General features: G+C 39.9%; 1 protein-coding gene across 1 annotated transcript in view; it reads right to left on the reverse strand.

The window, feature by feature from the left end:
• Window positions 1-18636, reverse strand: part of LOC113620192 (receptor-type tyrosine-protein phosphatase delta-like) — a 125843-nt gene that overhangs the window by 17759 nt on the left and 89448 nt on the right. The gene's annotated exons all lie outside the window — the stretch shown is intronic.

Here is an 18636-nt window from a genome sequence, read left to right on the forward strand (position 1 = left end):
GATGGGATGGAGATACCCATAGATTTGCCTCAGTTTTCCCCACCAACAACTCAATCCCTGCAAACTGAAGACAGCTGAGCATGCCAGGGGAGTTTCTCTCTAGCCAGAGAAGAAACTCACTAAATATCAGAGTATGACAGTGAATGCCTTTGAATAAAAGGTAAAGTAATTTGAGTTGTACTCCTATGAAGACACGCCATTAAGACTCGCTTTAAAAATAACTCATAGTTGTTGCATTTCAATATGCTACACGCCAATTAAATAGATACAAGTTTCCAATGACAAGATACTCACTAGTGATACAATAAACCTTTTTCTTACATACTGAAAACAACCCAGAGTTGTTCATTTTCATTTAGTTGCAAGAGACTGACATATTGTTATAAATTTAGGCAACATACAATCTCTAATTCCTTAACAAAGTGACAGCAACTTGACAAGTGAAAAAGTTATCGCAGCCTTGAATTCACTGGCATAGAAAGCCAACCTATCCTGCAGTTCTTCCCACAGCACAAGTGGATGGTTTTACGTTTACTGCAAGATGAACGCTCTTTCAATTGCTTAGTGATATGGCTATGAGGCTGCTGAGCAAATAATGTGTGTGCATTTGCTAAAGGAAGTGAGAACTGTATTTCAGCCACTGATCCCTAAAATACCCAGTGTAATTTAGGTGCTTATTGTTATAAAGATAAAATACACAACACAGCTTTGTAAAATGTGCATGATACGTTTCATGGGCAAATTATAATCAAACTGGCAAATTTTATAGTTTTCCAGGAATTAACTCAGAAGCATATAAAATATAATCAAGAGTGTTTGCCCAGTGAAAGACATTTTCCATTTTGGTTTTGCTAATGGCTATTATAGCCTTAGCCACTGGTGCTGGTGACTTGGGTTTCAAAGTTCATAGATTTCCATTTACTGAGAACCAATTGGGCACAGCATAGGAACTTTGATGTTGAAATCCTGACAGATCTGCTCCTTTGCCAATAGCGGTTAAGTCACACAATAAAGCCAATCTTTGGTGACTCTCATGTAAGCCTAAGCTACTTTCCTGAAACATGGTGAGTGAGGTTCTAGAAAAAAACTTGCTGGGATATCAATTTTCTTGATGGGTTTTAATATGATAGAGATTTAAGAACATTCTAGCACATATAATCATAGTTTTGAAATGTTACCCTCTTCTGTTGTAAGGGAAAAAAATGCAGCAGAAGATTTAAGACTAGGTAGGCCCATCCTCACCTCTCCTTCACTCTCAGACATACATTCTTTCTTCATATTTTGAATTCATTTCCTGGCAGGGAAGATAATATTTGTCTTTTTTTCTTCTTCTTTTTTCGTAATTTGGCTGTGCTGTGCAGCTTGTGGGATCTTAGTTCCCCAACCAGGGATAGAACTCGGGCCCCAGCAGTAAAAGTACCAAATCCTAACCACTGGACCACCAGGGAATTTCCAATAATATTTGTCTTAATACTTCTATTCCACCCCTGTCAAAGAGCCTACTGTTTGTTCAAACATATGGTGACATGTTTCTAACAATTTAACTTTTTTTTTTTTTTGCGGTACGCGGGCCTCTCACTGTCGTGGCCTCTCCCGTTGCAGAGCACAGGCTCCGGACGCGCAGGCTCAGTGGCCATGGCTCATGGGCCCAACCGCTCCGCAGCATGTGGGATCCTCCCGGACCGGGGCACGAACCCATGTCCCCTGCATTGGCAGGTGGACTCTCAACCACTGCGCCACCAGGGAAGCCCATCATTTAACTTTTAGTTATTCTATTTAACCCACGGCAGAGTTCATCAGAGGTATCTGGACTCCAGGAACCTTACAGTGTTAATGAGAAAAAAAAAATATTTTTTTTTCTGGGTTGTTCTTCAAAAGGCAGACATTAAATGGAAAATTTCTCACTAAAATAATTTATGAATTGTAGAACATGAGATAATTCCGAGGGGAACTATGCCATGCTGATAAAATATATGATACTAGCCCCTACGACAGAGCCAATTACAACAAATCTTATCAGAGTGATTTTCAGAAGAAAACGGCTAAGCAGATCAACTAAAGTCAAAGGCATGCCTTTTGGTAGATATTCTGAAGGTTTGACTGTTTTCAGTAACTGGGTCTATAGACATTACCTCATTCAGTTACCAAAGTTTGTATGTTTCAACTGATTGATCACAGATAATTGTTCAAATGGTGTTTTGCAGGTCTTCTTTTTAAAATTTGACAAAATTTAAAAGTGGAATGTACACTGGCTATAATTTCTTGTTTTTCAGGTTCCAGTTATTATATCTGTACTTTATGGCACAGATTGGTAGTTCCCTTAATTTCCCATGAATCCTATTTTAGAAGAGATCTAACCTACTTCATACAAAGTCAAGCTGAAATTATGGATGCTCACTTTGTCCCCTTTAACAGAGAGGGTGGCTGGCCTATAACCACCCTCCTGGATTTTCTTAAGAAGATGATGTGCAAACTTGGCCTTAACAGAGGTGAATGTTAAAGTCTGAAACTTCACAACCAACCACAGTGTCCTCCGTTAGTTTACACTTGTCAAGGACGTGAACCTCAAACTGATGGACAACACCTATTACAGGGCTTCCCTGGTGGTGCAGTGGTTGAGAGTCCGCCTGCCGATGCAGGGGACACGGGTTCGTGCCCCGGTCTGGGAAGATCCCACATGCCGCGGAGCGGCTGGGCCCGTGAGCTGTGGCCACTGAGCCTGTGTGTCCGGAGCTTGTGCTCCGCAACAGGAGAGGCCACAGCAGTGAGAGGCCCAAGTACCGCAAAAAACAAAAACAAAAACAAAACTATTACAGCTTGGCCAGAGAGGCAATAGCTGTGGATAATTAATCAAAATAATCCAATCTCATCTACTTCTCCACATCACATAAAAATGATCCTCTGATTATCTAGAAGGTCAGAGCCCAGGATACCAGGACAATTTTTTATTGTTTGCTGGAAAACAAGTCTTCTGAGTTACCTTTGGGTATAATTCCCCAGGTTACACTGAGGTAATTTAATAAACAACTGTCCTGTGATCTTACAGAGAATTAAACATGCATATGATGCAGAGAATATTCGTTACAACCTGACAATGTCCTCATTCTGAAGAACGACGTAAGAGATCTTTTTCCCCTGGTTTCAGTTTCAGGGATAGTTATGAGTTTGTTTGTTTGTTTTTTTCTGAAGAACAGATTTGTTTTTATTTTATGGACATTGTATATCTGTGTCACAGGCCTCTCTTTCTCATTTCCAGAGGGGTTAGGAGATTTAGAGCTAAAACTGTGGTCTACTTCTAGCAAAGGCACAGAAGTTCATGGCAGGGCTGCACTCCTGACATCAACTTATCTCATGCCAACGTCTTCCTGTTCTGCCATCACAACATTTTATCTCATCATAGTGACCATTCCTCCGTAAACTAATAATATCCCTTTGAAGCAAGGTTATGATAGACACAAATGTATACATATTATAAATCCATTTGTTTTCAAAAATAGATAATGAACACAAGAGATGATCCCCAAGACATCAAGAGACATCCAAAGAAATCAATCCACATTGCCCACAGCAGTCTATGAGAAACGTTAGTTACCCGCAGTTATGATGAATCAAAACCAGTGAGCTCAGTAAACAAGCTTCTGAGAAATAGGGCATAAAAAATTTGACTTGATGAACACTAACTTGAAGGAGGGAATAAAGGAAAAAGAGATGGAGAGAGGTATGGAAAGGACAAAGTGACTATATTTTATTTCTATTTTAGGTAAATCACTTTTAAATATTCAGCCCATGATAAAATTAAATGAGTGTATTTTCTGAAAACAGATTTATATTATCCCCACATGCATTTGTATAAAGCATATTCTTACATTACTTGCAGAAAATTATATTCACATTTAACAAACATTAAATTATATTACTATTTGTTCAACTTAACAAACATTTGTTGAACACCTCTCAGACTCTCTGTATGAAACAATGTTTATTTAGCACTTGAGGTCTCCAAGAACAGTCCCTCAAAAATCTTACTATGTAATGGTGGAAACATGCATGTGATCAGAAGGAACTGTGTGAAAGAATCAATAGCTAAGAGAGCGCACAGGGTGAGGGGTGAATTTTGTCAAGGATCAGGGAAGCCAAGACTAACGGTGTCAATAGAATTTTGACAGACAGGAATGTAGTTAAGGGTTTTTGAGGCAAAGGGAAGAGTATGATCAAGGTGCAGGGATATTAAACAGATGGATATTCAGGGTGAAGTGTGGCCCCTGACTGGGTGCATTTGTTTGGGGACAGGATTAGGAAGACAGAGTGGCAAGTTATGCGGAAGCATGACAAAGATATGGTCAGCTCTGTCTAACCGTGAGAAACTGGAAGGGTTGTAGGGTCCATTTGGTAGGAAGTACGGAGCCAAATATTTTTAAACCAAGAAAGTAAGAGTACAGTGTTCACATTCTAAAATATAATCTTTGTTAAGTGAGTTTAGTTGGCGGGGGTGGGGGGGGGAGCAAAGATAAGATCAGTTAGAAGGTTGCTGCATTTGTTTTAATGTAAGATGATGAAGTCTGTGTTTGAATACAATTCCTGGGAAGATAATGGAAGAGATCAGTTAGATACATTTTGGAGAAATATTTCACAGGTTTAGCAAACATTCATTTTATTTCAGGGGAAGCTGAGGTAAAAGTGAGTTTCAAGTTTCTAGTCTCCTGGTTTCGTGGTGTACAACTGTGGGTTGGCAGGGATGGACGATTTTACCTAATATAAGAGATTCGGGAAGACATGGGGAAAGCTCAAGATTTAAAATACAGTTTTGAGTATGATTCACATGAAAAAAATAGTTGGAATCCTGTGATGGATGAGATGATGCAGGGAAGAATTTATAGTGAGAAGAATATGGGAAATAACCGTATTTAAGGGTCTTCCACAACGAAATAATTTCCTTTAGTAATTCTAATTTGTTGCATATGTATGATGCATCATATTATGTGTAATATTTCTACATGCTGTACTTGTAAATCAAGTAATCTGTTGACAAATGCTCCAAGTATTATTTTCCCACAGGATAGCATCTTTGCTTATTCCTATTGAATATCAAAAAATGTGATGAGTAATTACACTTTTCAAGAGTTACAGACTTTAGATCTATGTAGACATAGATAAAAATATGTGTGAATATCTGCCTTTGCAAGGAGCGGCATATGAGAAAACCATGCAAACTGTGAGAGAAGATGAAGTCATACAAAATTAATGAGAAATAAACTCCAAAGGAAATTATTTAAATAGGCAGCATAAAATTATTCAAGTTGTAAATTAGCCAGAAAACAACAAAAACCTCTAATGTTAACTTAGGATGTCAAGTCAACTTTTTTTTCTTTTAATCATTCCAAAAGAAGAAGTATGCTATTCTCAACAATTGTTTCCAGCCATGTAATCATCCAAAGAGGTGCCAATGTTTCAAACATGTTCACTTAGTGTGTCTATACTCAGATCGCCATTCACATACTGTGTGAAACATCTGAAGGTTAATAAGAGCCAGTTAAGTTAATTTAGGAGTGTGATGCCAATACAAGCGTCACTGATTAACTCAGACAGAACTAAGCTCAAAGCAAAAACCAGAATACGGAAACACTCAGAGTTGAGGGGAACAGACAGACAGTCTGTCCACTTTTTATTGTGTTACTAGGAACTTGAAAAACTGAAGGCCCAGCCTATAATGTTTAAAAATATAAAATAACATTTCTCTATATACAAGTATGTGTTCTTGATGTTCTATAGGCTTATATATTGTTCTAGTATTTAAAACAAGAGGCTATACACATTTTCAAGCCTCTAATATTAGTACATGTATTTACATGCATATGGTACCTCCCACATTTGGAGTATTGCTAATATTAAACAATTCAATGTGTTATATAGTAAATACTTAATATTTACCAGTAATACCACAACACTGTCTCAGGTAAAAAGCAAAATCAAAACTATATTCTTTGCTCTGTATTGTAACTGTGGCTCTCAAATATTTTAAGTCCGACAAACATTTCAGTTGGTTAAATGACCTACTTGACAATGTATCCACTATACACAAACATACAGATATACAGGTGCTTACATGAATACACATCCTCCAACATGATTTGTGGTAAGAACTGTACCCCATTTAAGAAGACACCATATTTTTCAATCATGACAAGACTATTCCTTCCATGGGCCTGCCATTGGTAGTGAGCTTACTCTACAGCTGTCATAACAATTATTCAACACCAGCAATAGTAAATATCAATTATGGATTGAAAGTAAGGTTGAATAAACTTCATTCCTGGCATGTCCATGATACCTGGATGGCAAAGTTCCTTTAAAAGCATAATCAATAAGACCATAACTAGGGGGTGGTTTTTGCTTAACAGACATCTTATTCCTTCAAGTGTGTTTCTCTTTTTCTTTCGTTGTTATTTCCAAAGGTATATTTTCCAATAACTGGTAATCTCTTTTTTAAGTGATCGTAACTTCTGGAGGCCTTAGACCTTATGACTCATAGAATAAATATGTTTTGCCATTAATTATTTTTAAAAATTCTGCTCTATATGATTTCTCTCCATCAAGTGGCATTCAGAATGGGAGTTTTTATACACTAAACTCATTCAACTCCATCCCTGTATTATCCATATCTCATCAGTTTTTTATTTTCAAAAATAAAACCCCTCATTATTATGGGTAAGAGTATATAGCAGGTCATCTTTTTCCATTCCTTTCTTTAAAAAAAAAAATAATAATAATGATTTTTGAAAGATCACCTAGGATGCAAGACTGCCAGAATGGTTTAGCAGCCTGATGAACCAGTCTCTATGAGTGGCTTCAAATCCCAACCTGTGTGGGAAATGATGTGATCATTTTCAATCACTTCACTATGAAGGAAAATCATTAATTGGTTTTCCCTGGACATTGCCAACAACATTTCTATAGAATTCATAGGTATAATAATTCAAATTTCCAAATTTAAAGATCCTCCCAGTGTTGACTTTGAGTCCCACTCAAAGCAACATCTCTTTGCTTGTAATTAACATCCACAGGGCTTCCCTGGTGGCGCAGTGGTTGAGAGTCCGCCTGCCGATGCAGGGGACGCAGATTTGTACCCCAGTCTGGGAGGATCCCACATGCTGCGGAGCAGCTGGGCCTGTGAGCCATGGCCGCTGAGCCTGCGTGTCCGGAGCCTGTGCTCCGCAACGGGAGAGGCCACAACAGTGAGAGGCCTGTGTACCGCAAAAAAAAAAAAAAAATCCACAGACTTCGTGAATACACAGTCAGTCAAATCAAGCCTTGGAATGGACCAAACCAGAAATGGGATCTAGCCAGCTTGCTCCAATTAAACAGAGGACAATGTGCAGAACTAGGCAACGAAGTATAGACAAAATAATGCATACTGGGATTTGGGTAGAACTTTTTGGTTGTATTCCAATCTTAGCTAAGACCTAAGCTGAAAACAACCAGTGGTAATACCAAGGCGACTGCACCACCACTTATTTAAAAGGAAGCGCATTACAGAATATTGAGCAGAGTTCCCTGTGCTATACAGTAGTTCCTCATTGGTTATCTATTTTAAATATAGCAGTGTGTACATGTCAATCCCAAACTCCCAATCTATCCGTCTCTGCCCCCACCCCTTCCCCTAGTAACCATAAGTTTGTTCTCTAAGTCTGTGTTTGTTTTATAACTAAGCTCATTTAAAACCTAAATGGGAAAATAATTGGAAAAGGATACTTGTATATGTGTAAGTGAATCACTTTGCTGCACAACTGAAACTAACACAATATTGTTTATCAACTATATTCCAATATAAAATAAAAATTTAGGGAGCTTCAAGATGGCGGAAGAGTAACACGTGGAGATCACCTTCCTCCCCACAGATATACCAGAAATACATCTACACGTGGAACAACTCCTACAGAACACCTACTGAACGCTGGCACAAGACCTCAGACCTCCCAAAAGGCAAGAAACTCCGCACGTACCTGGGTAGGGCAAAAGAAAAAACAGAGACAAAGAATAGGGACGGGACCTGCACCAGTGGGAAGGAGCTGTGAAGGAGGAAAGGTTCCCACACACTAGGAAGCCCCTTCGCGGGCGGAGACTGCGGGTGGCGGAGGGGGAAGGCTTCAGAGTTACGGAGGAGAGCACAGCAACAGGGGTGCGGAGGGCAAAGCAGAGAGATTCCCGCACAGAGGATCGGTGCCGACCAGCACTCACCAGCCTGAGAGGCTTGTCTGCTCACCCGCCGGGGTGGACGGGGCTGGGAGCTGAGGCACAGGCTTCGGTCGGAGCACAAGGAGAGGACTGGGGTTGGCGGGGTGAACACAGCCTGAAGGGGGCTAGTGCCCCACAGCTAGGCGGGAGGGAGTCTGGGAAAAGGTCTGCACCTGCCTAAGAGACAAGAGACTTTTTCTTCCCTCTTTGTTTCCTAGTGCGCGAGAAGAGAGGATTAAGAGTGCCGCGTAAAGGAGCTCCAGAGACGGGCGCAAGCCGCGGCTATCAGCGCGGACCCCAGAGACGGGCATGAGACGCTAAGGCTGCTGCTGCCGACACCAAGAAGCCTGTGTGCCAGCACAGGTCACTCTCCATACCTCCCCTCCTGGGAGCCTGTGCAGCCCGCCACTGCCAGGGTCCCGGGATCCAGGGACAACTTCCCCGGGAGAACTCACGGCGCCTCAGGCTGCTGCAACATCATGTCGGCCTCTGCCACGCAGGCTCGCCCCGCACTCCATGCCCCTCCCTCCCCCCGGCCTGACTGAGCCAGAGCCCCCGAATCAGCTGCACCTTTAACCCCGTCCTGTCTGAGCGAACAACGGACACCTGAAGGCGACCTACATGCAGAGGCGGGGCCAAATCCAAAGTTGAACCCCGGGAGCTGTGGGAACAAAGAAGAGAAAGGGAAATCGCTCCCAACAGCCTCAGGTGCAGCGGATTAAATCTCCACAATCAACTTCAAGTACCCTGCATGTGTGGAATACCTGAATAGACAACGAATCATCCCAAATTAAGGAGGTGGACTTTGGGAGCAATGATATATATATATTTTTTCCCTTCTTGTATTTTTGTGAGTTTGTATGTGTATGCTTCTGTGTGTGATTTTGTCTGCATAGCTTTGCTTTTACCATTTGTCCTAGGCTTCTGTTGGTCCTTTTTTTTTCCTTTTTTTAGTATAGTTTTCAGCGCTTGTCGTCATTGGTGGATTTGTTTTTTGGTTTGCTTGTTCTTTCTTTCTTTCTTTTCTTTTTTTAATAATAACTTAAAATTTTTTTTCTTAATAATTATTATTTTTTTATTTTAATAACTTTTTAATTTTATTTTATCTTTCTGTTTTTCTTTCTTTCTGCCCTTTATTCTGAGCCATGTGGATGACAGGCTCTTGGTGCTCCAGCCAGGCATCAGGGCTGTGTCTCTGAGGTGGGAGAGCCAAGTTTAGGACATTGGTCCAACAGAGACCTCCCAGCTCCACATAATATCAGACAGCAAAAATCTCCCAGTGATCTCCATCTCAACGCCAAGACCCAGCTGCACTCAACAACCAGCAAGCTCCAGTGCTGGACACCATATGCCAAACAACTAGCAAGACAGGAACACAACCCCGCCCATTAGCAGAGAGGCTGCCTAAAATCATAATAAGACCACAGACACCCCAAAACACACCACCAGACGTGGACCTGCCCACCAGAAAGACAAGATCCAGCCTCATCCACCAGAACAGAGGCACTAGTCCCCTCCATCAGAAAGCCTACACAACACACTGAACCAACTTTAACCACTGGGGACAGACACCAAAAACAACAGAAACTGCGAACCTGCAGCCTGCGAAAAGGAGACCCCAAACACGGTAAGTTAAGCAAAATGAGAAGACAAAGAAACACACAGCAGATGAAGGAGCAAGGTAAAAACCCACCAGACCTAACAAATGAAGAGGAAATAGGCAGTCTACTTGAAAAAGAATACATAACAATGATAGTAAAGATGATCCAAAGTCTTGGAAATAGAATGGAGAAAATATGAGAAACATTTAACAAGGAACTTGAAGAACCAAGGAGCAAACAATCATGAACAACACAATAAATAAAATTAAAAATTCTCTAGAAGGGATCAATAGAAGAATAACTGAGGCAGAAGAACGGATAAGTGACCTGGAAGATAAAATAGTGGAAATAACTACTGCAGAGCAGAATAAAGAAAAAAATGGAAAGAATTGAGGACCATCTCAGAGACATCTGGGACAATATCAAACACACCAACATTCGAATTATAGGGGTCCCAGAAGCAGAAGAGAAAAAGGGACTGAGAAAATATTTGAAGAGATTATAGTTGAAAACTTCCCTAATATGGGAAAGGAAATAGTTAATCAAGTCCAGGAAGCACAGAGAATCCCATACAGGATAAATCCAAAGAGAAACACACCAAGACCCATATTAATCAAACTATCAAAAATTAAATACAAAGAAAAAATACTAAAAGCAGCAATGGAAAAACAAAAAAAATAACATACAAGGGAATTTCCATAAGGTTAACAGCTGATCTTTCGGCAGAAACTCTGCAAGCCAGAGGGAGTGGCAGGACATGTTTAAAGTGATGAAAGGGAAAAACCTACAACCAAGATTACTCTATCCAGGAAGGATATCATTCAGACTTGATGGAGAAATTAAAACCTTTACAGACAAGCAAAAGCTAAGAGAATTCAGCACCACCAAACAGCTCTACAACAAATGCTAAAGGAACTTCTCTAGGCAGGAAACACAAGAGATGGAAAAGACCTACAATAACAAACAGAAAACAATTAAGATAATGGGAATAGGAACATACATATCAATAATTACCTTAAATATAAATGGATTAAATGCTCCAACCAAAAGACAGAGACTGGCTTAATGGATACAAAAACAAGACCCGTATGTATGCTGTCTACAAGAGACCCACTTCAGACCTAGGGACACATACAGACTGAAAGTGAGGGGATGGAAAAAGATATTCCATGCAAATGGAAATCAAAAGAAAGCTGGAGTAGCAATTCTCATATCTGACAAAATAGACTTTAAAACAAAGACTAGGGGGCTTCCCTCATGGCACGGTGGTTTAGAGTCTGCCAGCCGATGTGGGGGACGCGGGTTTGTGCCCTGGTCCAGGAAGATCCCACATGCCGCGGAGCGGCTGGGTGCATGAGCCATGGCCACTGGGCCTGCGCGTCCGGAGCCTTGCTCTGCGGCACGCGTATCACAAAAAAAAAAAAAAAAACAAAGACTATTACAAGAGACATATAAGGACACTACATAATGATCAAGGGATCGATCCAAGAAGATATAACAATTGTAAATATTTATGCACCCAACATAGGACACCTCAATACATAAGAGAAATACTAACAGCCATAAAAGGGGAAATCGACAGTAAAACAATCATAGTACGGCGGGACTTTAACACGCCACTTTCACCAATGGACAGATCATCCAACATGAAAATAAATAAGGAAACACAAGCTTTAAATGAGACCTTAAACAAGATGGTCTTAATTGATATTTATGGGACATTCCATCCAAAAACAACAGGATACACTTTCTTCTCAACTGCTCATGGAACATTCTCCAGTATAGATCATATCTTGGGTCAAAAGTCAAGCCTTGGTAAATTTACGAAAATTGAAATCGTATCAAATATGTTTTCTGACCACAACGCTATGAGACTAGATATCAATTACAGGAATAAATCTGTAAAAAATGCAAACACATGGATGCTAAACAATACACCACATAATAACCAAGAGATCACTGAAGAAATCAAAGAGGAAATCAAAAAATACCTAGAAACAAATGACAATGAACACGCGATGATCCAAAACCTATGGGCTGCAGCAAAAGTAGTTCTAGGAGGGAATTTTATAGCAATACAATCCTACCTTAAGAAACTAGAAACATCTCAAATAAACAACCGAACCTTACACCTAAAGCAATTAGAGAAAGAAGAACAAAAAAACCCCAAATTTAGCAAAAGGAAAGAAATCATAAAGAACAGATCAGAAATAAATGAAAAAGAAATGAAGGAAATGATAGCAAAGATCAACAAAAGTAAAAGCTGGTTCTTTGAGAAGATAAACAAAATTGATAAACCATTAGCCAGACTCATCAAGAAAAAAAGGGAGAAGACTCAAATCAATAGAATTAGAAATGAAAAAGGGGAAGTAACAACTGAAACTTCAGAAATACTAAGGGTCATGATAGTTTACTACAAGCAACTATATGCCAATAAAATTGACAACCTGGAAGAAATGGACAAATTCTTAGAAATGCACAAGCTTCCGAGACTGAACCAGGAAGAAATAGAAAATACGAATAGACCAATCACAAGCACTGAAATTGAAACTGTGAATAAAAATCTTCCACCAGGGTGGGATAGCGAGGGTTGCAGGGAGGGAGAGGCAAGAGGGAGGAGATATGGGGATATATGTGTATGTATAACTGATTCACTTTGTTATAAAGCAGAAACTAACACACCATTGTAAAGCAGTTATACTCCAATAAACATGTTAAAAAAAAAAGATTTCCAACAAACAAAAGCCCAGGACTAGATGGCTTCACAGGCGAATTCTATCAACCATTTAGAGAAGAGCTAACACCTATCCTTCTTAAACTCTTCCAAAATATTGCAGAGGGAGGAACACTCCCAAACTCATTCTACGAGGCCATCATCACCCTGATACCAAAACCAGACAAAGATGTCACAAAAAAAGAAAACTACAGGCCAATATCACTGATTAACATAGATGCAAAAATGCTCAACAAAATACTAGCAAACAGAATCCGACAGCACATTAAAGGGATCATACACCATGATCAATTGAGGTTTATCCCAGGGATGCAAGGATTCTTCAATATACGCAAATCAATCAATGCGATACACCATATCAACAAATTGAAGGGAAAAAAACACATATGATCATATCAATAGATACAGAGAAAGTTTTCGACAAAATTCAACACCAATTTATGATAAAAACGCTCCAGAAAGTAGGCATAGAGGGAACTTACCTCAACACAATAAAGGCCATATATGACAAACCCACAAACAACATCGTCCTCAATGGTGAAAAACTGAAACTATTCCCACTAAGATCAGGAACAAGACAAGGTTGCCCACTCTCACCACTCTTATTCAACATGGTTTTGGAAGTTTTAGCCACAGCAATCAGAGAAGAAAAGGAAATAAAAGAAATCCAAATCGGAAAAGAAGAAGTAAAGATGTCACTGTTTGCAGATGACATGATACTATAAATAGAGAATCCTAAAGATGCTACCAGGAAACTACTAGAGCTAATCAATGAATTTAGTAAAATAGCAGGATACAAAATTAATGCACAGAAATCTCTTGCATTCCTGTACACTAATGATGAAAAATCTGAAAGTGAAATTAAGAAAACACTCCCATTTACCATTTGTCCCATTGCAACAAAAAGAATAAAATACCAAGGAATAAACCTACCTAAGGAGACAAAAGACCTGTATGCAGACAATTATAAGACACTGATGAAAGAAATTAAAGATGATACAAATAGATGTAGAGATATACCATGTTCTTGGATTGGAAGAATCAACACTGTGAAAATGACTCTACTACCCAAAGCAATCTACAGATTCCATGCAATTCCTATCAAACTGCCAATGGCATTTTTCACAGAACTAGAACAAAAAATTTCACAATTTGTATGGAAACACTAAAGACCCCTAATAGCCAAAGCAATCTTGAGAAAGAAAAATGGAGCTGGAAGAGTCAGGCTCCCTGACTTCAGACTATACTACAAAGCTACAATAATCAAGACAGTATGGTACTGGCACAAAAACAGAAATATAGATCAATGGAACAGGATAGAAAGCCCAGAGATAAACCCACGCACATATGGTCACCTTATCTTTGATAAAGGAGGCAAGAATATTCAATGCAGAAGAGACAGCCTCTTCAACAACTGGTGCTGAGAAAACTGGAGAGCTACATGTAAAAGAATGAAATTAGAACACTCTCTAACACCATACACAAAAATAAATTCAAAGTTGATTAAAGACCAATAAACTCAAAATTGATTAAAAACCTAAATGTAAGGCCAGACACTATCAAACTCTTAGAGGAAAACATAGGCAGAACACTCTATGACATAAATCACAGCAAGATCCTTTTGGACCCACCTCATAGAGAAATGGAAATAAAAACAAAAATAAACAAATGGGACCTAATGAAACTTAAAAGCTTTTGCACAGCAAAGGAAAATATAAAGGAAATGAAAAGACAACCCTCACAATGGGAGAAAATATTTGCAAGTGAAGCAACTGACAAAGGATTAATCTCCAAAATTTACAAGCAGCTCACGCAGCTCAATATCAGAAAAACAAACAACCTAATCCAAAAATGGGCAGAGGACCTAAACAGACATTTCCCCAAAGAAGATATACAGATTGCCAACAAATACATGAAAGAGTGCTCAACATGATTAATCATTAGAGAAATGCAAATCAAAACTACAATGAGATTTCATCTCACACCGGTCAGAATGGCCATCATGAAAAAATCCAGAAACAATAAATGCTGAAGAGGGTGTGGAGAAAAGGGAACCCTCTTGCACTGTTGCTGGGAATGTAAATTGATACAGCCACTGTGGAGAACAGTATGGAAGTTCCTTAAAAAAACTAAAAATAGAACTACCATACGACCCAGCGATCCCACTACTGGGCATATACCCTGAGAAAACCATAATTCAAAAAGAGTCATGTACCACAATGTTCATTGCAGCTCTATTTACAATAGCCAGGACATGGAAGCAACTATGTGTCCATCGACAGATGAATGGATAAAGCAGATGTATACAGTGGATACTACTCAGCCATAAAAAGAAACGAAATTGAGTTATTTGTAGTGACTTTGATGGACCTAGAGTCTGTCATACAGAGTGAAGTAAGTCAGAAAGAGAAAAACAAATACTGTATGCTAACACATATATATGGAATCTTAAAAAAAAAAAGGTCATGAAGAACCTAGGGGCAAGACAGGAATAAAGAGGCAGACCTACTAGAGAATGGACTTGAGGACACTGGGAGGGAGAAGGGTAAGCTGGGAAAAAGTGAGAGAGTGGTAGTGTATATATGGACATATATACACTACCAAATGTAAAATAGCTAGTGGGAAGCAGTCGCATAGCACAGTGAGATCAGCTCGGTGCTTTGTGACCAGCCTGAAAGGTGGGATAGGGAAGGTGGGAGGCAGGGAGATGCAAGAGGAAAGAGATATAGGAATATATGTATATGTATAACTGATTCACTTTGTTATAAAGCAGAAACTAACACACCACTGTAAAGCAATTATACTCCAATAAAAACATTAAAAAATAAAAATTTAAAGTAAGTTTAAAAAATAAATTGTAAAAAAAAATCGAAAAAAAAAAAAAGGGAAGCTATCATTCACTGGCACTGCCAGGTGATGGCAACAGACATCTACTTGCAGGGCTTCTAAGAGATGGTAGAACTGACCTACTACCAATAACTACAACCCCAGTACCCCAAATTCAATCTCTAATCTCCACATGAAAAGGAGAGGAAGGAAAGCCAATAGACACTTGGAAATTACCGGGTTCTTTCTTTTGGGGAGAATTGAGGCCTAGTTTGGGGTCCTTCCAGAAAGGGAGAGTGAGAACTGGTTTTTCTTGCTGTGTCAGAGTTGACTTGGGTGAGAGTTTTTGAGAGAACATGACATATGTTCTTTGGGTTTGGTGTTTATTTTTCTCCCAGAGTGCTGAGCAAAGAAGTCTCACTGAAGGGCCTAGAAAGCAAATGGAGGCATTCCCACCAGCCCACTTCCCTGCACTCGTCAGAAGATGGAGGTGAAATCCTAAGAAGTTCTTGCAGCTTCATGACAAGAGTCATGATGATAAAGGGAGGGCCAAGCAACAGGAAATCCAACTAGAAGAGGGGTTGGGAAGCATGCACAATGGCAGGGACCAAATACATTGGACTACACGTCTCTGAGGAGGTCATGAACAATATCAGAGGCAAGAGAAAGCCAAACAGGAGCACACGATTACTTACCCCTTCCCTGTCTTTCTGTGGTAGACTGAAAAGTGGCCATCAACTCTTAAATTTGAGTTGGCTATATGACTGGCTCCAGGCAGTGAGACATTAGTAAGTGTGACAAACAGATACTTGGCATATCACTGTGCACTGGGACTGCTCTTTGGAACCCGATGACTGCCACCATGTGAAAAAGACTTCCAGAGACATGTGGCCCAATTGCCTCTGTTGGCAGAGCCACTAGCCTACCAAACCCCAGATGAGTGAATGATCATACTCTACATCATCTAGCCATCAGCTATCCTGCCACATGACTGCAGATGCAGGAGAGAGCCGGTATAACTCAGTCAAGCTGGCCCAGACTAGAATAACCACCCAAGTGAATCACAGAATTTGGGGGACTATTAGAATGGATACCATGCTCATTTTCTTGTAACTAGAGCTGGGCAAAACCCTGCTTTACAAAGTTTATCATATCATTTCACACATGTCAACTGAACTCTGATCCTGAATCAACTTAAAAATGTTATGACAGGGCTTCCCTGGTGGCGCAGTGGTTGAGAGTCCACCTGCCGATGTAGGGGACACGGGTTCGTGCCCCGGTCCGGGAAGATCCCACATGCTGCGGAGCAGCTGGGCCCGTGAGCCATGGCTGCTGAGCCTGTGCGTCTGGAGCCTGTGCTCCGCAACGGGAGAGGCCACGACAGTGAGAGACTCGCGTACCGAAAAAAAAAAAAAAGTTATGACAAAGTTTTTTGTTTTTAAACTGTTCCCTTATAGAAATGTTAGGAAAAGATAAAGTATTGGTACAAGAAAGCCTTCTAGGGAAGCAGGAAATAGTCTATGTAGAGTCCCTCTGACCTTGAGCAGTTTGCAACAACCCAAACAGTGGACCTAAGTCACCTGGTGTGGCACAAAAACAAGTAACAATTTGCTTTAACTTATCTTCTGTTGAGTTGAAGAAGTGGAATGCATTAGTCCCCATCCTAAATTAATTAGCTCAATCCTTCATTCATCAGTCATTCACCAGACACATGTTCCATGCAAACCACTATACCACCTACAAGGAGAAATCATGATAAATAAGACAGATTAGAAAAGAAGTAGCAGGGCTTCCCTGGTGGTACAGTGGTTAAGAATCCGCCTGCCAATGCAGGGGACACGGGTTGGATCCCTGGTCCGGGAAGATCCCACATGCCACGGAGCAACTAAGCCCGTGCACCACAACTGCTGAGCCTGCGTGCTACAACTACTGAAGCCCGCGCGCCTAGAACCTGTGCTCCACAGCAAGAGATGCCTCCGCAAGGAGAAGCCCGCGCACCGCACCGCAACGAAAACCCAACGTAGCCAAATAAATAAAAATAAATAAATAAATAACCAAAGTGCTCTATGTGCACTATGTATTAAAAACAAAAAGAAGTAGGAGAGGGCAACTGAGGTGTATCTTTATGACAGGTACAGGGCTGGGCATTGTAAAATGTATAATCTCTTTTAATAGCCACAAACCCTGTAAGAACCATCATTCTTATAGATGTATATTAATAGGCTCGGGGAAGCTGCATGATTCTATTTTAATAAGGTATGACCTTTTGGTTAGCCCCAAAATTCTATCCTCACTGCAGGGGATGGGGCATGTACACTGTGGTATAAGAAAGGAAGAGGCAGGACTTCTAAGAAATTCAGAGGAAAAAAAGTCACAGATTACAGTCAAGAAGCGGAGGATTACAAAAGTAAAGCTTTACTAACAGGGACGATTTGAGTTAGGTTTTGAAGAACAGGAAAAAAAATCAAATGTTATTGGAAATGGGGGGAAAAGATCAGTTTCTTGTGTTTTTATATTACAGAACTGTATTTCAATATAGAAAATTTTCAAATACAGACAAATATAAATAGAGAAACATTTCATATTCACCTTAATACAGCCATGAATAACCTTTGGTCAAAGTTCTTAACTTGGGAGTGTACTATGTGGAGGGTACTCAAAGAGGTATGTGAGCAGATTAGAAAAAGAACAAGAAGTAGTTTGGTTTGATTGACAAAGAAGCCACGCATAGGGCAATGGTGACACCTGTTCTTTAATAGGTAAAATATGGACATTGAGTGGCAGGTTAATCAACTGTAACATGTACTGAGGTGAATTTAGATGACTAGGTATTCACTGAGATACAATTTTATAAAGATTCTGCTAATAAATCAAGTTAATTCTGGGATAGAAATACATTCATTGTTCAACACGTTTATTTTGACCTGTTGGAATAAGTACCGCAGAGGAGTCGAAGAAATATAAGAAGCAAATTTAGGTCCACAAACCTCATGACACACTAACATATTTGAGTCTTTATGCCTTTTCTATCATGTTTGCAGGCTTTGGTGTGGGAAGAGTAAGCTGATTCAGGATCAGAGCTCACCCTCTTGAAACTGAAGTCTCTACACGTATGAGGACATGAATTACCTACTGGCAAATCCAATTGCTTGGTGTATAAATATATATACACACATCATCATCATCATCATTTCTTCAAGACCGTAGCTTTCAATTTGCTAAAACTTACTATAACAAAAGAAA

This window comes from Aethalodelphis obliquidens, unplaced genomic scaffold (genome assembly GCF_003676395.1).
Source record: "Aethalodelphis obliquidens isolate GAN/ISIS:26980383/991018 unplaced genomic scaffold, ASM367639v1 scaffold7, whole genome shotgun sequence".
In the NCBI taxonomy this organism is placed as follows: domain Eukaryota; kingdom Metazoa; phylum Chordata; class Mammalia; order Artiodactyla; family Delphinidae; genus Aethalodelphis; species Aethalodelphis obliquidens.